Source organism: Danio rerio, chromosome 17, assembly GCF_052040795.2.
Source record: "Danio rerio strain M-AB ecotype USA chromosome 17, GRCz13ab, whole genome shotgun sequence".
In the NCBI taxonomy this organism is placed as follows: Eukaryota; Metazoa; Chordata; class Actinopteri; order Cypriniformes; family Danionidae; genus Danio; species Danio rerio.
The window spans coordinates 18,654,062-18,660,423 of NC_141037.1; the positions used below are offsets into that span (position 1 = coordinate 18,654,062).

At 36.8% G+C, this 6,362-nt stretch overlaps 1 protein-coding gene across 37 annotated transcripts in view; it reads right to left on the minus strand.

The window, feature by feature from the left end:
• Positions 1-5,571, minus strand: part of nrxn3a (neurexin 3a) — a 546,850-nt gene extending 541,279 nt beyond the window's left edge. For all 37 annotated transcript variants that reach the window (XR_015512694.1, XR_015512693.1, XR_015512692.1 and 34 more), the window contains exon 1: positions 5,396-5,571. The gene's annotated coding sequence lies outside the window, so the exon portion shown is untranslated. The remainder of the gene's footprint in view (positions 1-5,395) is intronic.
• Positions 5,572-6,362: the final 791 nt, after the last annotated feature.

The following is a 6,362-nucleotide window of genomic DNA, read 5'->3' on the forward strand; positions in this document are numbered from 1 at the left end:
TATTTACAATAGGTGTGGTCCTGTAATTTGAACAAAAAATAATAATTGCATCGCATAAATGACAAATTTCACATTTAAACATGCACTAATAATATATAGAATAAATTAAAGGATAGGGGATCCAACATCCACATCCAACATCCACCAACTATTGAAATGTCCCCAATAATTTAGTTCACTTAAAAATACATATTAAAAAAAAACAAAATGGCACTATCAACATTAACCAAGACATGCAGAAAGGGCTAAATCATGATCTTTCCTCGAGTTGCACCACCCTCCAAACACATATGAACATTGTGATTGGCTGAGCCTTTCCCTGCTGTCATGCGAGAGGCTGTAAAATGTTTTGATACAAGCAGCGTCAAAACTGTGAGATAATTTCCCATGCAAGAAAGAGGTGTGTGAGGTTAGCGACACACACAAGTAAGGATGGCAGCAGCAAAAAAATAAAAATAAATAAATAAATAAATAAATAAATAAAAGATAGCTTTTTTACGAAAGTGTAAGTCACTTAAACTCAAGTTCGCTACTAGTCCATCATCATGATGGTGTTAATGCTCATGTTTTTTTTCCCATTTTAATGCACAGTCTATCGTTACAGAAGGCTGATATAGTCTGTGAATAGCCTAATATGTATATGTAAAATAATATGACACCTGCCAGTTCATCCAATCTCTCAGTTGCATGCCCAATTTTGGTTGAAAGAATTTGTCAGAAAACTACAGTCTGTGCTCCAATTGTTATTAATACCTATATATGTGACATGTTTCATTTGCACTATGGCTAAAATAAACAGAAATCTTATATGTTAATATATTAAACTAATATTATACTGCCTCTTTATCGGTTAATAAACATTCTCTTAACATTACACTATCAGGCCCATAGACAGATTTTTAAAAGGGTTGGTTATTGGTTTATGAAAAACATTTTTTATTTTTTTTGCAGTTATTCCCCTAATTTTATGCTTAATTATGAGGTATAAATATACCATCTTAGTGACATTTTAAAAACAAATGTTTGCTGGATTGTTTGGGATGGTTATAACCACACTTTTTGATGCACTTTACCATACTATTTTAAGTGTGTATTTACAAATGTGCATTTAAACTGTACGTTTTATACTACAGTTTTATAAATAATGAAAATTTAGAAGAAGAATATAGTAAAATATACTTATTTTTAAAATACAAATGTATTATCGTCTATCATTAATTTTTTTTCCTTTTTTTTTCTAGAAATAGGTTAAAACTGGTTTTAAATAAAAACTGAAGCCTATAGGCAAATGACAAACTGGCCAGCACATTCAACTTTCTGTAGTTAGAATTTGGCCATTTGAATAAAAAGAAAAATTTAAGTGTAATAATAATCTAAATTTTGGTCTTTCAAACCACCCGAACCTCCCTTGGCTATGGGCCGGACTATTTAATTTAACTTAATTATATATATATATATATATATATATATATATATATATATATATATATATATATATATATATATATACATACACAGGTGCGGTGGGGGATTGTATTCACCCATCCCCAATGTCAAGTGCAAACCTATGCCCTTGCGATCTAAAATCCTCAAGCACAACCCAAACACCCAGTATAGTTCTTCAAATTTGAGAGAAGATTCACATACTGAGTTGATGTCTGGCCTAGAACCAACACAGATTAGTAAGACTTTTGTGAAGGCAAAACGCAGCTCTGCCTCCTCTTAACATGTGTCCCCTACGTGCATAAATGAATAGGCTCCAATTACATGGCAACATGCGAGGTGTAACCTAATAGACATCTAATATTGCCCGTGTCCTTGCCAGAGGCGTAGGCAGCAGGTACGGCAGGACAATAGTGCTACCAACCCACGCGATTCAACCAAGCCGAAACACAATGCATGCCGTCAGAGCTCTGCCTGCTGCAGCTGAAGAGGGAAAAAAGAGCCAGAGACTGCAAGCTTGTAACAGATACTCCACATTGGCTTGCACCCACACCTCAAAATATGCATGTGTGCTTTCTCTTTTTTTTTTTTTTTTTTTTTTTTGTCAAGCGAGAGTTTGCATAGAGGAGGAGAGAGGTGAAAAGGCTAAACTGAGCACATCATTGTCCTCATTGATATGTGATTGACACACCCCACTGGGAACGGCACACGACACCACAACAAAATAAAACCCCTGCATTTTGGAGCCAGCTTAAAAAGTCAGCGAATGCGAGAGGGAGGTGTAATGGTGGAAGGGGGGCAGGTTAATGACGACAGGCCCAGCCATTCATCAGACACACAAAGCTGGGTTTTACCACAGGTGCCTCAATTACGCTCTGCCATTACACCAGAAGAGCTGCGACAAAATGTCCTCCAGTGCACCCCGATGATATCATGGAGGCTTAGGGAGGAGGCGCACGCCATTTCAGCGCGCTCAGCTCCATACGTGACACGGTTGCTGTCGAGCATCCGTGTGGTGGAGCGGAGGTGTGGGCGAGGTAGAGATGGGCCAAAATGGATGACATCAGCGTCCGGTGCTCTCCTCCTGGGCTGCCAGCCGGTGAAAGGGAGGCATGAGACTCCTACCTGGCCTCATCCAGCATCCCAGAGTGGGCACGGGTACCACCAGCAACCCCCAATCAACCCACTGCAGAGGAACAGCTATTTGTGAAAAGATTAAAGCAGGAGTGGTTCTGCAGCAGTTCTTGACAGCATTACATCACCTTGCCTAAAAACACCATGCATGTGGTGGTGTTCACTATAATGACTCTCACTATAATACCCCTTATAAGCAAAAAGCAAAAGATTACTAATATGATTTATAACCCATTTTCTATGATGTAAAGGTGCGGAGTGTGTACATTTTTATAGGGCTCTGATCAAGACAGAAAGATCACGTCACACTGCGGTGTATTGGAAAGGCAGAGCACATTCGATGAGTGTTTTGGAGGGTGAGCATTACACAACGCCAATAGGAAATATTCTTCTCTGCGACACAGACAATAAGGCGATTTTACAGTATTAAAAATAACTAAACGCGAAAGAACAATATTCGTTAGCAAAAAATAAAAATAAAATAAAGGGGAAAAAAGACGGAAAGATGGAAAAACACTTTCTGTTCGGTAAATAAAATTAAAATCTAAATGTAGCCTATATATTAGATTTTGCATCGCAGCATTTATATCAGCGCACAGAATATACATCTGTGTATTTGTGAAGCTTCCGATTTCGAGTCTGCATTATTGTAATTCGTTTATCTCTATGGAAAATACCTCAGTTAGACTAAGATAATTTGGCTGCGTTGGCTAGATATGCAAATTGAGGTTATAAAGCATCACGCGTGAAATCAAAATAATACAAAAACCCAGGACAACGACAAAATATAAATGTAAACGGTTACTATCAGAAAACTCATAAATTGTAAGCAACAATCTATTTTATAAAAATGCAATAATTATGCTTACATACCCTAACAAAAATATTAAGAATGCATGATATGCTTCGCATATATTAAGATTTTAGATTTTAGGCTCCTTTTTTCGTTTTTAAAATAGCATTTTGCAAGATTTAAAAGTGTGAGGCATTTATAAATATGCCAAATTGTGCTTGAGTACATCGAAATAATAATAAAATATATATTGATGCACATTATTAGTGCACAATTCAGTTATATAAAATAAGACATTTTCAAAGAAAATGTGCACATGAATTAACACCGACAAAACCATTTACATTTTGCTGAAAGGACACTGCATTATTTCCCACACAAAAGAGGTCACACAACACCACAGGGTGAAATTATACTTAAGCGACGAGGAGAAATTAAACACGCTCGAATAAATATATGATGTATTATTTTAATTTCGACATACGTGTTCGTTTTTAATCCCATCAACTGTGAAATAATTCGTCGATGAAAGTGTGTGTGTGTTTGTGTGTGACAAGGCCGCGCTGAGGAGAATCATCTAACCCGACAATTCCACCACAAAGGATGCTGCCTGTGTGGATTTGTCAACGGTGGAAAATCTTAAGACACAAATACAGTGCGTGCAGCCTAATATTAATTTTGGTAAAATACCAAATGCATTTAGATAAGTGAGCACGAATAGCCTATCTTTAAAATGTGTGAGCGCGCGAGTATGTGATGGTGGATTATTACCAAGTCTATTAAATGCCAGGAGATCTAAACGAGCCACTACAAATTGATGAGACTGAATTAAGATATTCTAATAATGCACTGCACTCACTTGAGCACTTCAAAGCGACAGAAGAGCTTAATATGCATCTTATATCCCAAAAAGCACGCTCCAAAAATCATGACATTTCAATTATTGTGGCATGAAAACAGAAATTAATTATCTAAAAAATTAAAAAGGTTAGTAATATTTTCAAATCACAAAAAATGTATTTACCGCCGATATTAATTTAAATAACAGGCCTATTTAATATTGCATATATTATTTTTTATATAAATAGATATGCAGCTTAAAAATTCCCTGTCTATTTTTAAATAGCCTACCTAATACATCATAATAGTGAAATATAAAAGGCTAGCTAATTAAACCACACGAGTGCGTTTTTAAAATAAATTAAGCTTACTAAAATAGGAATCATTTTATGCATTATTTTTATTTTTACACTCGAAATACTTTTTGCGCTCCTGTGCATTTGACCAGTCCATGTCTAGGTGCATCCACAAGGTTGGACCTGCAGTGGGCATGCGTGTTGTTTATCCTGACTGGCAGTTGAACATGGGCTCCACAGATACCTGAGAACTCTTATTCATTATTCACAGCTACTTCTAAAGATTAAGAAAAACACAGGTCTCCAGAGATCAACGCGCGAAATTGTTTGTTATAGGTTCACAGAGAGAGAGAGAGAAAGGCATGCGTGTTATTTCGTTCCTACATACTACTAGAATATTATAGGCCTATATTGTCAAACTTTTTAAAGATAAACGAAATATTTTTTTAAACACCGACTAAACAAGGAACATATTGGTTTATTAATTTTGTTTCATGTATTGTCTCAAAAACCGGTTAACTCTGAGAGAAATAAACTACTGTGTCCACATGGTGCTCTGTGCGCTACAGAATGTCTGGCTATCCTTGAAGAAGAATGAACTCCCCCTAAACGTATGTTACAGTTTAATCGGTTGTTTAATTTGCGTTTATTGTGAGCCTGAAATATAATGTAGTTTGATACTGTCATCGCGCTTCTCTGCGAAACAACGCGAATACAATTTATTTTGATTACGAGAACACGCCACGTTCAGTGAAATAAAAGTGACATTCGTCAACATCCGCGATTTACAATGTAAAAACAAAACAACCTCGTGTAAATAGTAATGAACTTCCCACATCCTGACTAGCTTCCACTCATTCCGTGCCCAAAAAAACACAAACAGACTAACCTCAATTTTCGTAAAAATATCCCAAAGCGCAATAATCCACATTACATTCCCAACAGGCTCCGTGTGTTTGGTCCACGCCACTAAAATAACGTTTTTCGCGGTCTTGTGATGATGTTTTACCCGCGTGCACTTGCCTCTTTCTGTGCTCGCTTGCAGTTACAGAGAGCCGCGCGCTCAGAGATACTGTTGGACAATCACGAGATTTTCACACACGCGCCGCGCGACCCCGCCTTCCCCTTACTGGGAGGCTCGCGCCATTTAAAGGTGTAGTAAAACCTGAGAGAAAACTTGGCCAAAACAAACCAGTTTATGTTACTAGCGACAAACATGCCAAGGCTGCATTTACATGTGGAAATAGGTAAATGAAACGTCTATAAGATGGCTGTGTTTGCTCACTTGTATGTCCATGTCCGTGGATTGACGGCGTCCCATCAGAAACGGTGTTTCTTCAAAATACCACAGTCATCCTCTTTTCCCAAAGAAGGCTAGTGCAAGAAATTAAAGTACAGTTGCCATGTGCTACGTCCCATCCAAACCAACAAGAAACGCGTTTTGTGTGGTAGTGTTGTTATGTGTTCAGAGTCCAGTTTCATTGTCCAGTTTAAAAGTTACAGTAGTTTATAAGAACAATAACGCTTTGTGGTATTGTCAAAAATATTAAAACACTCTTTTAAATTTGTAATAAATTAAATATTACTTTTATAGCATATAAGCTATATGCTAAGCCTGCTAAAACATCAAAACCATCACACAAGAAGCAATGATTTCAACCAAGTCTGCTTAAAAAATTACAAACATTCAACCGTTTCTAGTTAGTTAGGCCACTGACAGAAGCCAACAACACATTACAAATAGAGACTGACAGGGACCATTATACTTTCCATTACAACTTATACAATCTTTATTAAAACCATTAAAACAACTTAAATTCTACGAGGGTTGAAATGTTTCTCTTTGTAAGGAAGTG